Source organism: Rana temporaria, chromosome 1 (genome assembly GCF_905171775.1).
Source record: "Rana temporaria chromosome 1, aRanTem1.1, whole genome shotgun sequence".
NCBI classification, from domain to species: Eukaryota; Metazoa; Chordata; class Amphibia; order Anura; family Ranidae; genus Rana; species Rana temporaria.
The window spans coordinates 368,341,287-368,357,876 of record NC_053489.1 but is presented as its reverse complement, the minus strand read 5'-3'; positions in this window follow the sequence as shown (position 1 = coordinate 368,357,876).

Below are 16,590 nucleotides of genomic sequence, written 5' to 3'. Positions count from 1 at the left end.
AAGGTCCGCAACCTTATTCTTGTAACGTGGATCAAGGAGAGTTGCCAGCCAGTAATGATCTCTCTCTCTCTCCTTGATACCACGAATACGAGGATCCTTACGCAGAATTTGCAGGATCAGGGAGGCCATGCAGCGTAGGTTTGCTGAGGCATTCGGGGCAGAGTCCTCTGGGTCACTAAGGACGACAGGACCTCATCCCAGCCACGTAAAAATCCATGGGTTCCTTGGGACAGTAATTGATCCCTTGAAGACTGCTGCTGATGCTGAGTGCTAGGCTCCACCTCCATGCTGATACAATCCCCCTCCTCGTCCTCTGTGTTAGGCAGGCAAGCAGGACCTCTGTCTGGATAAAGGGGGCCTTGAGAGGTAAGGAAAACCTCCTCTTCCTCCCTCTGTTCTGCCTCAAGGGCCCTGTCCATTATTCCACATAGCGTGTGCTCCAACATGTGAATAAGAGGGACAGTCTCACTGATGCATGCACTGTCACTGCTCACCATCCTTGTGGCCTCCTCAAATGGTGACAGGACAGTGCATGCATCCCTGATCAAGGCCCACTTGCGTGGGGAAAAAAAAACAAGCTCCCCTGACCCAGTTCTGCTGCCATATTGGCACAGATACTCATTGATGGCCCTCTGCTGCGTGTGCAGCCGCTGCAGCATGGCCAACGTAGAGTTCCACATGGTGGGCATGTCACAGATTAGGCGGTTCTTGGGCAGGTTGTATTCCCTTTGGAGGTCTGTCAACCGAGCACTGGCATTATATGACCTTCGGAAATGCACACAGACTTTCCTGGCCTGCTTCAGGACATCCTGTAAGCCTGGGTACCTGCCCAAGAACCGCTGCACCACCAAATTAAGGACCAAATTAAGGACATGAGCACTGACATGGTCAGTTGTCCCTGTCGCAGGGCAGAGAGGAGGTTGGTGCCATTGTCGCAAACCACCATTCCTGGCTTAAGCTGGGGTGGCATCAACCACCTCTGAGCCTGCCCTGCAGAGCTGACAGAACCTCTGCCCCAGTGTGGCTCCTGTCTCCCAAGCACACCAGCTTAAGCACTGCATGGCATCTCTTTGCCTGCATACCTGCGTAGCCCCTCGAACGCCTACGGAGCACCGCTGGTTCCGAGGACACATCAGCACAGGAAGAGGCCACAGAGGAAGAAGAAGAGGAGGGGGTGGAGGAGAGAGGTGTGTCACAACCAGTAGTAGCATTTTGGAGGCGTGATGGCGTAACAACCATCTAACACTACTGTACCTTGCCCTGCGTCCTTCGCCGCTGCCTGCAGAGTTACCTAATGCGCCGTGAAAGATAGGTAACGTCCCTGTCCATGCCTGCTGGACCATGAGTCAGCGGTAAAATGCACCTTACCACTGACCGCCCTGTCCAGCGAGGCATGGACATTGCCTTCCACATGGCGGTAGAGAGTGAGAAAAAGTGGCGTTTAGGAACTTGGGCACAACAAACAAAGAGTACCCTTTAGGAGACCCCCAGGGGGAGGTATCCTTTGGGCAACAAGAGGCTACTTTAGGTAAAGAAGGGCTATACTCGTGATATGAAAGATTTAAAAAAATATTTAATTAATGAAAAAGTCGCTACAAAACATTAATTATTTAGCAGTAAAAAGTGCAAGTGCAAATGAATGGGCGAGCAATTGATCTAAATATGTGAGCAGCATGCACCAGTAAAGGATTACTATGTTTGGGAACTTGCCACTGAGGTACTGCACGTTCCACAAACTCACGGAAGGGGTCAGAATCTACCAACTGAAAAGGCAGCAGTTGAAGTGCTAGCAATTTAGCTAAGCTAGCATTCAACCGCTGGGCATGTGGATGGCTGGGAGAGTACTTCTTAAGGTGCTGCAGCAGCTGGGGCAGGGAAATTTGCCTGGTACAATCTGCCATCGGTGTACCGATAGTAGATTGCCCGCATGTACTAGGCTGTGATACACCTAATTCTACACCTTCAGTCCTATCAGTGCAGGCTTCAGAGAGGACTGAGGGTATAGTGGGGTTGGAGATCCCAGCTGATGAGGGGCAAGGGGAGGCCCGCTTTGTTCTTTGGTGTGGGTCTTTGAGGTACGCTTGCCAAAGAACTGCATGGCAGGTCGACATATGTCTGGTCAAGCATGTGGTGCCCAAGCGGGTGATGCTTTGGCCACGCGAGATACGCTTGAGACATATGTTGCAAATAGCAGCGGTGCGATCTGATGCACTCGTCTCAAAAAAGGCCCACACCAAAGAACTTTTGGAATAACGCTGAGACACAGCAGCGCCCTGCACAGGCGTAGCTCTGCGTTGTAATGCAGTTGGTGTTCTGCCTTTAAGCTGGCCCCAGGAGGGCATCCTGCCTCATTGGAGATGTGCCTGTGCCTCCTCCTCCTCTCTCCTATCAGGCACCCACGTAGAGTCAGTGACCTCATCATCCCCTCCCTCCTCATCACTTTCGAAAACCTGGCAGTATGCTGCAGCTGGGGGAACATGACTGCCAGATTTCTGTCTTTCTTGGGCACCCCCTCTCTCTGGGCTCACGTTACTGCCTTCCTCTAGCTGTGTACCATCATAGGAGCCTTCAAAACGCTGCGCATCCTCATGCAGCATGTACCCAACACTGTGTTCAAACAGTTCAGGGGACTCCCTGAGGAGGACATGGTGGGGCTAGGGAAGGAGTTAGTGATGCTATTGAGCAGAGGGAATAGGACACCTTGGCAGCTACTTTGCCAGACAAAGTACCCTGAGCCTGGGTGAGAGAGGATGAGGAGCATGAGGACGGCTTGGTCATCCACTCTACCAAGTCTTCGGCATGTTGCGGCTCAACATGGCCAGCTGCCGAAAACAAGGACGAGCGTGTCCCACGGCCACGTGCTGATGAGGATGCACCGTATCCACGACCAGCACTGTTGCCTCTAGACACAGAGCATGCTTGCCCTCGTGACTCTCTGACTCTCCTTGTTGTCCTTCCAGACATATTAATGGCCTGCAGAGGACAAAGGCAGTACACACCAAGTAGGTTTGGGTGCAAACTATAGAGCACAAGTGCAGTACACACCAAGTAGGTTTAGGTGCAAACTACAGAGCACACTTGCAGTACACACTAAGTAGGTTTAGGTGCAAACTATAGAGCACAAGTGCAGAAAAACCCCAAGTAGGTTTAGGTGCAAACTATAGAGCACAAGTGCAGTACACACCAAGTAGGTTTACGTGCAAACTATAGAGCACAAGTGCAGTAAACCCCAAGTAGGTTTAGGTGCAAACTACAGAGCACACTTGCAGTATACACTAAGTAGGTTTAGGTACAAACTATAGAGCACAAGTGCAGTAAACACCAAGTAGGTTTAGGTGCAAACTATAGAGCACAAGTACAGTACACACCAAGTAGGTTTAAGTGCAAACTATAGAGCACAAGTGCAGTACACACCAAGTAGTTTTAGGTGCAAACTACAGAGCACACTTGCAGTACACACCAAGTAGGTTTAGGTGCAAACTATAGAGCACAAGTGCAGTACACACCAAGTAGGTTTAGGTGCAAACTATAGAGCACAAGTGCAGTACACACCAAGTAGGTTTAGGTGCAAACTACAGATTACACTTGCAGTACACACCAAGGTGGTTTAGGTGCAAACTATAGAGCACAAGTGCAGTACACACCAAGTAGGTTTAGGTGCAAACTATAGAGCACAAGTGCAGTACACACCAAGTAGGTTTAGGTGCAAACTACAGAGCACACTTGCAGTACACACCAAGTAGGTTTAGGTGCAAACTATAGAGCACAAGTGCAGTACACACCAAGTAGGTTTAGGTGCAAACTATAGAGCACAAGTACAGTACACACCAAGTAGGTTTAGGTGCAAACTATAGAGCACAAGTGCAATACACACCAAGTAGGTTTAGGTGCAAACTACAGAGCACACTTGCAGTAAACACCAAGTAGGTTTAGGTGCAAACTATAGAGCACAAGTGCAGTACACACCAAGTAGGTTTAGGTGCAAACTATAGAGCACAAGTGCAGTACACACAAAGTAGGTTTAGGTGCAAACTACAGAGCACACTTGCAGTAAACACCAAGTAGGTTTAGGTGCAAACTATAGAGCACAAGTGCAGTACACACCAAGTAGGTTTAGGTGCAAACTATAGAGCACAAGTGCAGTACACACCAAGTAGGTTTAGGTGCAAACTACAGAGCACACTTGCAGTACACACCAAGTAGGTTTAGGTGCAAACTATAGAGCACAAGTGCAGTACACACCAAGTAGGTTTAGGTGCAAACTATAGAGCACAAGTGCAGTACACACAAAGTAGGTTTAGGTGCAAGCTACAGAGCACACTTGCAGTAAACACCAGGTAGGTTTAGGTGCAAACTATAGAGCACAAGTGCAGTACACACCAAGTAGGTTTAAGTGCAAACTATAGAGCACAAGTGCAGTACACACCAAGTAGGTTTAGGTGCAAACTACATAGCACACTTGCAGTACACACCAAGTCGGTTTAGGTGCAAACTATAGAGCACAAGTGCAGTACACACCAAGTAGGTTTAGGTGCAAACTATAGAGCACAAGTGCAGTACACACCAAGTAGGTTTAGGTGCAAACTATAGAGCACAAGTGCAGTACACACCAAGTAGGTTTAGGTGCAAACTACAGAGCACACTTGCAGTACACACCAAGTAGGTTTAGGTGCAAACTATAGAGCACAAGTGCAGTACACACCAAGTAGGTTTAGGTGCAAACTATAGAGCACAAGTGCAGTACACACAAAGTAGGTTTAGGTGCAAGCTACAGAGCACACTTGCAGTAAACACCAGGTAGGTTTAGGTGCAAACTATAGAGCACAAGTGCAGTACACACCAAGTAGGTTTAAGTGCAAACTATAGAGCACAAGTGCAGTACACACCAAGTAGGTTTAGGTGCAAACTACATAGCACACTTGCAGTACACACCAAGTCGGTTTAGGTGCAAACTATAGAGCACAAGTGCAGTACACACCAAGTAGGTTTAGGTGCAAACTATAGAGCACAAGTGCAGTACACACCAAGTAGGTTTAGGTGCAAACTACAGAGCACACTTGCAGTACACACCAAGTAGGTTTAGGTGCAAACTATAGAGCACAAGTGCAGTACACACCAAGTAGGTTTAGGTGCAAACTATAGAGCACAAGTGCAGTACACACCAAGTAGGTTTAGGTGCAAACTACAGAGCACACTTGCAGTACACACCAAGAAGTTTAGGTGCAAACTATAGAGCACAAGTGCAGTACACACCAAGTAGGTTTAGGTGCAAACTACAGAGCACAAGTGCAGTACACACCAAGTAGGTTTAGGTGCAAACTATAGAGCACAAGTGCAGTAAACACCAAGTAGGTTTAGGTGAAAACTAAAGAGCACACGTGCAGTACACACCCAGTAACTTTGGGGGCAAACTACACAGCACAAGTGAAGTACACACCAAGTAGCTTTAGGTGCAAACTAAAGAGCACATGGGCAATACAACACGTGAGAACACTGCAGCTAGCACAATCAACTGTCTGACAAATTAGGAAGAACTCATCTAGCTAAACTATACAGTGTATAAATATATGTACAACACCTGGGATGTATATATATCCTCTACACACTGTAAATTTAACTGACTAGCCTGCCTGCTCTATCTAGCTAGAAATAAAAGACACTCTATCTCTCTCTCTATGACAGATATCTAACCAGCGCTGCAACACACTACACGAGGCCGCCCTGTAGGCGGCCTTTTAAAGTGTGGGCGTGTACTAAAGCCCTGAGCCATAATTGGCCAAAGCCACCCTGGCTTTGGCCAATTACGGCTCTCTGTACTGATGGCGCTGTGATTGGCTAAGCATGCGGGTCATAGTGCATGCTTGGCCAATCATCAGCGCGCAATGCCGCAGTGAATTATGGGCCATGGCACGTCTGTTATGTACCACGTACCTGGTAGCCAGAGCCTGGTCGCAGGAGAAGGCCTCTCTTACAGCTCTGGCTCACTAGCCGCTGGAGTGGGAACAGCGGGCTCAGGAGCGCAGCGGGTTAGGAGTGCAGGTTGCTGATCCCTTCTGGAGCGGTGGGACTGGAGACCACTGGAGTGGAGGAGGTGGGTCAGCGACCCTAGCTGAAGGTGCAGGTACAACGGCAACAAGCTGGTAAGGTAAGCTGATTAGTGGACAGCAGGTAATAGCAGAGTCAGACAAGCCGGGTCACAACGGGTAATCAGGTACAGAAGGCTGGAGCGTAGTCACGGTACAGGCAGGAGGGTCTGGCAGCGGTGGATCAATCAGAGGAGCAGGGTCAACGGAAAGCCAAGGTCAGAGGTTGGAGAGGTACGGATGGTCAACGAGCCGGGTCAGAAGGTTTAACAGGCAATCAGGTTCAGATACAGATTATCACTCAGAAGCTGCAGATCAGACAGCAATGTGCTGGGGGAACCAGTGAGCTTTTAAAGGAGATTTGGCGCCAAGCCGAAGTAACGTGCACGCGAGCCCTTCCGCCGTGCACCTTCCCGTTGTGCACATGCCATTGGCGCATGCGCGCGCGCATTGGACGCGCAACGGCGTGCAGTTACAGGTGAGCGCTGTTGTCTCAACCAAATGGTGGCCTGCCAGAATTGAGAGGTAAGTCCCTGACAGCGTCACTCGAATTTGGTGCGAACGACCCGTTTTGTTCGTATTTCGACGAACGGTCGAACAGACGATGTTCGAGTCGAACATACATTCGAATCGAACGCGGAGCTCATCCCTAGTGGGGAACAAAGGAACGCAAATTTTGTTTGGGTACAACATTGCATTACCGCACAATTACCAGTTAAATCAGTGCAGTGACAAGTTGTAAAAAGTGCTCTGGTCATTCAGCAGCCTAATCCTCCGGGGGTGAAGTGGTTAAAAAGACAATATCGGAGGGAGAGAAAAAAAAAAGTGAAAAAACAAACAAACAAGGGTATATAGCAATGGTAATAAAACTAGCAAGCCATCTCCCTGGGAGAAGACAGTAACTGCTGTCCCTGCTGGGAGAAAACACTGATTGTTGCTAGAGGCTATAGCCGTCGCCAGGGCCGTCTTTAATATGGTTTGGGCCCTGGGCAAAACATTTTTTGGGCCCCCCTCCAGCTTATTTTGGGCCTGGCTGGTTCACATATATGTGTTTTGGCAGCCCTCATTTGTGCAGGCACAGCAGCCCATTGATTTGAATGGGCTGCCATGCCTTCATTTCCTGCAGAAAAAAGGTGCATTCAGCATTTTAAAAATACAGTTGCCTTGAAATCCATTCTGCTTTTGCACCATGCTACTTACCTGCAGTTCTTGCACACACAAACGCACTGTGTTTTTAAAAGGGTGACCTAAACGTCTAAAAATGCAGTTTGACAGTGCGGGAACTGCAGATAAGTCACAGCACACAGCAGAATGGACAGACAGTGCTGTATTTCAGTGCTTGATGGGCATAGGTGTGCCGTGTGCGCAGCCTTTTACATGAGGCATGTGCCTTTTTTTTGCAGGAAACGCAGGCATGGCGGCCCATTCAAATGAATGGGCTGCTGTGCCTGCGCAAATGTGGGCCGCCAAAACACATACATGTGAACCAGCCAGGCCCAAAATAAGCCCATCAAGCAGTTAAATACAGACAGTAATGCCATGTGCTCTGAGGCCTTACTCAGCCTGGACTGCAGGTCTGGTCTGTGAATGGACAGACGGTGCTATGACCCCCTATGCCATGCCATGCGTAAAATAGAGGAACTTTTTAAAACACTGACCAGACCTGCAGTGAATCATCAAATATTATAAAGACTTTGGGCACACTGTACAGAAAACTTCTATTTACAATATAGATTAGCAAACAGTGACATACCTTGAGGAGTATGACATAAAGAAGAAGTCAGCCTCGGCAAGAGCAAACTGGGGATGTTATAAAATCATATTCTAATTCACTTTTATATACAAGCAGCACCGAGTGGCAGGAAGGGAGAAGTGCACGTCTAAAGAGAAGCCAGGGGTGCTGTACATTTTAAAACACTGGGAATGGAAGCAGTAGCGTGCCGCTGATGATTTTCAGCGCTGATTTGTGGGCAGCACAGGGGCTTAACGGGCGGCTCTGCTTTGGGCCCCCAACAGTGACAGGGCCCTGGGCAGCTGCCCCCGTTTGCCCTATGGTAAAGACGGCCCTGGCCGTCGCTTGTGATAATCGTATGCAAACATGGCAGGCTGGTTGTACCCAAGTTGATCGATCGATCAACTTGGTACATTCAGACTGCCCACTAATGGTTTGATTCTCAGCTGGTTTCTGCTGAACCGGACAAGATACCATGGGCCAGATTCACGTAAAATCGGGCAAATCTGCGGCAGGGTAACGTATGACATTTACGTTACGCCGCCGCAAGTTGATTCACAAAGCACTTGCCTGTAAAGTTGCGGCGGCGTAGTGTAAATCCCCCGGCGCAAGCCCGCCTAATTCAAATGATCCGGGTAGGGGGCGTGGATCATTTAAATTAGGCGCGTTCCCGCGCCGAACGTACTGCGCATGCGGCGTCCCTAAAATTTCCCGACGTGCATTGCGCTAAATGACATTGCAAGGACGTCATTGGTTTCGACGTGAACGTAAATGGCGTCCAGCCCCATTCACGGACAAGTTACGCAAACAACGTAATTTTTTCAAATTTCGACGCGGGAACGACGGCCATACTTGACATTGGATACGCCACCGAGGGGGCATGTTTATCTTTACGCCGCGTATCTCTTACGGAAACAGCGTAAATTTACTGCGACGGGCAAGCGTACGTTCGTGAATCGGCGTAACGACTCATTCGCATATTCTACGCCGACCGCAATGGAAGCGCCACCTAGCGGCCAGCATAAATATTGCACCCTAAGATACGACGGCGCAGGCCGTCGTATCTTAGGCATGTTTAAGTGTATCTCAGTTTGAGAATACATTTAGACATACGACGAGCTTAGATTCTGAGTTACGTCGGAGTATCTGCTGATACGCCGGCGTAACTCTTTGAGAATCTGGCCCCATGTATGGCCAGCTTTAGACTTGGATTTTCTCACTCATTATACAACCATTTTATGACCCCCTCTGTGACTGTCACCGCCCCCCCCCCCCCCTCCATTTTATCTTAAAGCGGGGGTTCACCCTTAGAGGGCACTTTTTAGCCTTAGATTCCTGCTCGTTTTGTCTAGGGGAATCGGCTATTTGTTTTAAAATATGAGCAGTACTTACCCGTTTACGAGATGCATCCTCTCCGTCGCTTCCGGGTATGGGCTGCGGGAATGGGCGTTCCTTCTTGATTGACAGTCTTCCGAGAGGCTTCCGACGGTCGCATCCATCGCGTCACGATTTTCCGAAAGAAGCCGAACGTCGGTGCGCAGGCGCAGTATAGAGCCGCACCGACGTTCGGCTTCTTTCGGCTACGAGTGACGCGATGGATGCGACCGTCGGAAGCCTCTCGGAAGACTGTCAATCAAGAAGGAACGCCCGTCGGGGTTACACACTTGGTGCATATCTTCTCCGGGGGCCGTCAGCTCCGGGAGAGGTATGACCTCCCTCAGACAATGCATTTCCACTACCTGCAGCTGAGGCATGCCATCAGGGCCCAGGCTGGAAACAACCCTTGGACATTGTCCCCTGCCCCGATCTTTCACTTCATGACTGGGATAACCAGCTTCAGAGGCTTTATCTTAAGCTCGTACGCCATGTTACTGACGGCATTCTCACCGGCCCTCCCTTCTAGGGTGGTGGACTCCTGGGAAAGGGATGTGGGTGAATTTGAGGAAGAACAGTGGGAAGAGGCGCTACTAGCCATACAGGGGGCTTCGCTCAATGTAGCACACCGTTTGTCACAACAATACATTGTTTTACGAGTACATTTTACCCCGGCCAGAATGCACAGAATGGGTCTAGTTGAGGATGACAGCTGTCCTAGATGTGCCAGGGACCATGGAGACCTCATTTATTTGATGTGGCGATGTCCCAAGCTACATCTATATTGGACGGGGGTTCTCAAAACACTGAATGACGTATTTATGACTCAGATACCACAAAACCCCAAAGTATGTATCTTAGGGCTTGTAGAAGACCTTCCATTGGAGGATAACCCTAAAAAGGCTGTTGGTAGGGCCCTTTTCCAGGCCCGCAAACTTATCCTTAGACACTGGAAGGACACAGAACCCCCAAGGCTGGGGGAGTGGATAGCCCAGATGGGATTCACTCTTCGGGCTGAGAAATACATCTATCAGCACAGGAAACGGGGGGGTAGGTTTGAGTTGTTGTGGGCCCCGTGGTTGAATTCACCTGGATTAGCCCCACTTGAGCTGGTGCTAGACCGGCTGCTCATATAAACGACTGGAGGTGAGAATTTAAGACCGGTTCAGGGGCACGCTATGAAAGAGGGAGGAGGTAAGGGCTAGGAGATAGTACCTATGTGAACAATGGAGCGGATCCAAGAGTGTGAGAGCGCGTTGATTTTCGTAAAGTATAATAATGCAAACTGTGATGGTTTAGTAGGAGGAGAAGGTAGCATTCCAGAAATGTTGTGTGGTTTTGTTCTTTTTTTTTTGTGTTATTTTATCATTTTGCTGACTTGTTTGGATGTACAAAAAGTGGATATGTTATGTAATGGACATATTGTCTGTACCTTGTATGTCTGCCATATTTTTCAATAAACATCCTTTTTTGAGAAAAAAAAAGAAGGAACGCCCGCTCCCGAAGACCCATACCCGGAAGCGACGGAAGAAGATGCATCTCGAAAACAGGTAAGTACGGATCATATTTTAAAACAAATAGCCGATTCCCCTAGACAAAACGAGCAGGAAGCTAAGGGGAAAAAAAAAAAAAAAAAAGGAATTGGTTGAACTCCCGCTTTAATAACTTAAAGCGGGAGTTCACCCATGTATTAAATTTTTTTTTTTCTCCCCTTAGATTCCTGCTTGTTCGGTCTAGGGGAATCGGCTATTTGTATTAAAATATGAGCAGTACTTACCCGTTTTCGAGCTGCATCTTCTTCCGTCGCTTCCGGGTATGGGTCTTCGGGAGCGGGCGTTCCTTCTTGATTGACAGTCTTCCGAGAGGCTTCCGACGGTCGCATCCATCGCGTCACTCGTAGCCGAAAGAAGCCGAACGTCGGTGCGGCTCTATACTGCGCCTGCGCACCGACGTTCGGCTTCTTTCGGAAAATCGTGACGCGATGGATGCGACCGTCGGAAGCCTCTCGGAAGACTGTCAATCAAGAAGGAACGCCCATTCCCGCAGCCCATACCCGGAAGCGACGGAGAGGATGCATCTCGTAAACGGGTAAGTACTGCACATATTTTAAAACAAATAGCCGATTCCCCTAGAGAAAACGAGCAGGAATCTAAGGGGAAAAAGTGCCCTCTAAGGGTGAACCCCCGCTTTAATTCAATTACCATTGTTGTGTAGACTTGTTTGTGTTCTTTTACTTTTTTTTCTTTCCCTCAGAGGCTGTCTTTAATAACATTCTGCTTAAACTTTGTGAATTTAGTACTGCTTGGAACTTGAGGCTGGGTTCACACCGTCCCTGCATCCGTCTCACGGCAGGGGTTCGGTGCGTCCTGGTTCATCATTTCAGGTCTGATTACAGTCCGAATTTCAGGCTGAATTTGGAGCTGAATAGAACCAAAAGACGCATATAATTTTTCTGCAAAACGCACTGGACCTGCTGCGAAGATATGTGAAATGGCTCCATAAAGAGGCAGACAAAATCTCCTGCTATTGCAAGTTGGATGTGGGGAACCCGCATCTAATTTTTAATGGTGTGAACCCAGCCTCAAGAAGGGGACATACCCCCAAAGCTTGTCCTAAAAAAAATGTATGTAAGTGCAAATAAAAAAGGGATCACAGACATTACATTTCCGTTGCAAGTGCACTAATATGGCTACAATCACCTCAAGCTTTTTTAGCTGAAATCCAACTAATAAAACATTACAGACCGAGCCGATCACTTTTATCTACTTGAAGACCGCCCAACACACATATACTGTACAGTAGTACCTTGGATTGCGGGTATAATTTGTTCCAGAAACATGCTTGTAATCCAAAGCATTTGTACATCAAAGCAAATGTTCCCATAAGGCCCCGTACACACGACCGAACATGTCTGCTGAAACTGGTCCGCAGACCAGTTTCAGCAGACATGTTCGGTCGTGTGTATGGCCGACCGGACAGGTTTCCAGCGGACATTTGTCCAGCCGACCGTTTTGCAGCGGACAAATGTTTCTTAGCATGCTAAGAAACATGTCCGCTGGAAGCCTGTCTGTCAGACATGTTCGGTCGTCTGTACAGACTCACCGTACATGTACGCTCGGCCGCCATCCCTCGAATGCGTCGAATCACTTTGGCGCATTCGTGGAAGCATTGAACTTCCAGGGCCGCGCACGTCGCCGTGGCGCGGCCTCGTCACCGCGTATCGTGTACGCGCGGATTTCTGTCTGATGGTGTGTACAACCATCAGACAGAAATCTTCAGGCGGACATGTCCGCTGAAAACGGTCCGGCGGACCGTTTTCAGCGAACAGTCCGTCCGTCTGTCTGTACGAGGCCTAAGAAATAATGGAAACTCAAATGATTCGTTCCACAACCATTTATTCATAGGTCCTTCAGTTTATAGTCCATAGAAAAATATTATAGCAATGTGACCAGGTTGTGTAACCATAAAATGTCCATCCACAAACGGAAGCCTCCACAAGGGGATTAGAAGCAAAATCCAGCAGGAGCTACAGCGTATTAAAGAGAAAAGAGGCGCCTTTAATGCCGGGTACACACGAGAGGATTTATCCGCGGATACGGTCCTCCGGACCGTTTCCGCGGATAAATCCTCTGAGGATTTCGATCCGCTGGAGTGTACTCACCATCGGATCGAAATCCGCGCCAAATTCACACCGCGGTGACGTGTCGCGCCGTCGCCGCGATGATGACGCGGCGACGTGCGCGACGCTGTCATATAAGGATATCCACGCATGCGTCGAATCATTACGACGCATGCAAGGGATGGGTTCGGACGGATCGATCCGGTGAGTCTGTACAGACCACCGGATCGATCTGCTGGAGCCGATTCCAGCGGATAGATTTCTTAGCATGCTAAGAAATTTTTATCCGCTGGAAATCGGTCGGCCCGAAATATATCCGCAGATAAATATCCGCTGGATCGTACACACCAGCGGATCTATACACTGAAACCGATCCGCGGATCAATTTCAGAGGATCGATCCTCTCGTGTGTACGGAGCCTAAGTGTAGCAATAAGTTGCTAAATGTTGTACCTTCATTAAATGTAACCATATTGTTACACTTGGAGGCACCTCTCTTCTCTTTTATACTCAGTTGTGACATGACGCAACGCTACTCTTATATCAAGAAGTCGCTTGTATAGTCAAAATGTATTGAAAAATGTTGCTTGTTTTGGACCATTTTCACCGTACATGCCTGCCAGAGGGCTTCTGTACGATGGTTGTACTAACCATCGTACAGAAGTCCGCGCGTAAACAATACGCGGAGCGTGTCCGCGTCGTCGCCGCGACGATGACGCGGAGACGTGGGCGGGCCTGCCATTTAAAGGCTTCCACGCATGCGTCAAAGTCATTCGACGCATGCGAGGGACGGCGGGCGCCTGGACATGTACGGTAGGTCTGTACTGACGACCGAACATGTCCGAGCGGGCAGGATTCCAGCGGACGGTTTTAAAACACGTCCACGAATATTTGCCCGCTGGGAAAAGGCCTGGCGGGCAAATGTTAGCTGGAATTCGGCCCGCTCGCGCCTACACACGACCGAACATGTATGCTGAAACTGGCCCGCGGACCAGTTTCAGCATACATGTTTGGTCGTGTGTACGGGGCCCTCCCCTTTACAAATGTTTCTATGGCAATGACTCAACCACAAAGTCTTCATTAACCTGGGATCCTTACATGGTCTCTTAACAATAAACAAAATACAGGAAGAGAAGCAGAGTACTTTATTGGGACCTTGAGGGGAGCCTCTATGATGGACACAGAGAGGGCTTCTGTTAGAGCATAGGTGGCAAACACAAGGCCAGCGGGCCGAATCCGGCCCTCCGGGCCATTTCATGTGGCCCTCGCACCTCTCCTGCAGCTGCAGGAGAGCTCCAGCCCTCCTCTGGTTCTCCTCCAGACCCTTATGCCGCGTACACACCATCGCTTTCTGCGATGGAAAAATGCGACGCTTTATGTGCTTTAAAAAAACGTAATTTTTCAAACTTCAATTTGAACAACGACGTAGCATACACACCATCGCATTTTCACAACGCTCTAGCACAGCGCAGTTCCGTCAATCACGCACGACGTCACTATAAAGGGTCGTTTCCATGCGGAAGACGGCCTCTTTTGCTGATATCGTGTTGCTGCGTGTTAGTAAAAGTTTGGTGAGATACGATTCGTGATTTTCAGTGACTGTGCTTTAAATTTCGTTTTCTGTCGTACAGTTTGTCTATTTGTTGTCGGATCTGTGATACAGTGCTTGTACTAAGGACGTATTTGTTTAGGCATTACGTTTTGTGTGCACGGTGCTGTTTAGCAGGTCGTTCTTCAAAGGCCATTCTTTACTTCAGGGCGTAATTTTTAGTCTGATCTGATTTGACGACCGTTTTCTAGCCATGTTGCGGGTACGAACTCGTCGCCGAGATCGTGCTGTGCTTGTTGTTAGGATGTGTGCTGCATCCCAGCGACGGTCCATGAACAGGGTGAGGAGGAGGTTGTGGACCAAGAACTGGTTGCTACGCAGGGACCAGTTCTCTCATATGCCTCTGCTGCGGGAGATCCGAGAAAATAACCCTGATGATTTCAGGAATTTTCTTAGGATGTCTGACCCCGTATTTCAGCAGCTTTTGGCTTTGGTGTCGCCATATATCACCAGGCAGGACACCGTTATGCGGGAAGCCATCACTGCTGAGCAGAGGCTAGTTGCTACGTTGCGCTACCTTGCAACAGGGAGAAGTCTGCAGGACTTGAAGTTCTCGACGGGCATCTCCCCCCAGGCTCTGGGCCTCATAATCCCGGAGACCTGTTCGGCCATCATTCAGGTTCTTCAGGAGGACTATGTTAAGGTAAGTGGTGTTCTTTCAATGGTCAAACTATGTCCCAAAAAAAAAAAAAAAAATAACTTTTCTAATATGCTCAGAATGCTCACTTTGTCTCTATGTATGCTGTTCTACACAATTTGTAAAGCCCTACATGTTTATTTAATTTAGCCAACCTGTCCATCATTCTATGTTGTGGCCAAACCCACCTAGCATAGTCCCTATATCCCCGTTTATTTGTGGCCTCCATTGTAGTGCTGCATTTTGTGTGTCCCTATATCCCCGTTTATTTGTGGCCTCCATTGTAGTGCTGCATTTTGTGTGTCCCTATATCCCCGTTTATTTGTGGCCTCCATTGTAGTGCTGCATTTTGTGTGTCCCTATATCCCCGTTTATTTGTGGCCTCCATTGTAGTGCTGCATTTTGTGTGTCCCTATATCCCTGTTTATTTGTGGCCTCCATTGTAGTGCTGCATTTTGTGTGTCCCTATATCCCCGTTTATTTGTGGCCTCCATTGTAGTGCTGCATTTTGTGTGTCCCTATATCCCCGTTTATTTGTGGCCTCCATTGTAGTGCTGCATTTTGTGTGTCCCTATATCCCCGTTTATTTGTGGCCTCCATTGTCCAAACCCCCCCCCCTCGATTTTTGAACTACATACTAATAATTATTTTTCTTAGTTTGAATTTTTTTGGGGGGTTGTTTCTCATGTGAGAAACTCATCTTGAGCCCCACTCCCCCTAAATATATTTTTTCAACATCAGAGGGGGGTGATTAATATGCTTAAGTGTTCACATGTTATTTTTTAATACTAACCTTTTTTGTGGAATTGTTGGTGGTATCCCTTGTAATTTTAGCTATATTCTGTTCAAAATCTTTGTTTTAATGTATTTTTTATTTTCTTTCTATCCAGTTCCCCACCACGCCACAGGAATGGCAGACTGTGGCAGCGGACTTCTCCCAGCGTTGGAACTTTCCGAACTGCGGAGGAGCCATTGATGGCAAGCACATCCGCATTGTGCCCCCACCCCATAGTGGATCCCATTTCTTCAATTACAAGGGGTTCCACAGCGTTGTTTTGATGGCGGTGGTCTCTGCAAATTACGAGTTCTTGTACGTGGATGTTGGGAAAAATGGCCGGATGTCGGACGGCGGTGTCTTTGCGGAGACGGAGTTCGCCCAACGGCTTCGGTTGGAGGACCTAGGATTGCCACCTGCGGAGGAGAACGAAGAGGGTCTGCCCTTCGTGTTTGTAGCAGATGAGGCTTTTGGTTTGGGTCCCCACCTCATGAGGCCATTTCCCGGACGCACCCTCACCCATGAGAGGAGGGTTTTTAATTATCGGCTGGCCAGAGCAAGACGTGTGGTAGAGAATGCCTTTGGAATCATGGCCAGCCGATTCAGATTGTTTTTAACAGCAATAAACATGGCGGAATACAAGTGGAATTACATCATCCTATCTTGTTGCATTTTGCACAATTTTTTGAAACGAAATTCACAAACTTACCTGACGGTATTGCCTGATGAGGCTGATGTTGTGGCTCCGGAGCCGGGACATCA